The following is a 474-nucleotide window of genomic DNA, read 5'->3' on the forward strand; positions in this document are numbered from 1 at the left end:
TTAAAAAAATAATTAATTTATAAAATTTTATAAATGACGCTTCTATTCACATGTGTTATCTATTTATTTTCTTTAGAAAGCACTTTTTTAGAAAAGTGCTATAACATATTTTTTCTAAATAAAATAACACAAAGAAAGCATTTTTTTTATTAAGTGCTCTCTATATAAAACTTTTTATAAAATCTTATAAATAACGCTTCTATTCAAACGCGCTATCTATTTATTTTTTTTAGAAAGCATTTTTTTAAAAAAGCGCTATAACATATTTTTTTATAAATAAAATAATACAAAGATAGCATTTTTTTTAATAAGCGCTCTCTATATAAAACCTTATTATGGCGCTTATTTAATTAAGCGCTCTTTTAATGTTTTATGTTTTAAAACACAGCATTTATTAATTAAGCGCTCTCTAAATAGCGCTATCTATTGCCACTTTTGTTGTAGTGAATATTGGAATGATTTAAGGAGTTCTAT

The sequence above is a fragment of the Cajanus cajan genome, chromosome 8 (assembly GCF_000230855.2).
Source record: "Cajanus cajan strain Asha chromosome 8, NIPB_CcT2T_4, whole genome shotgun sequence".
NCBI classification, from domain to species: domain Eukaryota; kingdom Viridiplantae; phylum Streptophyta; class Magnoliopsida; order Fabales; family Fabaceae; genus Cajanus; species Cajanus cajan.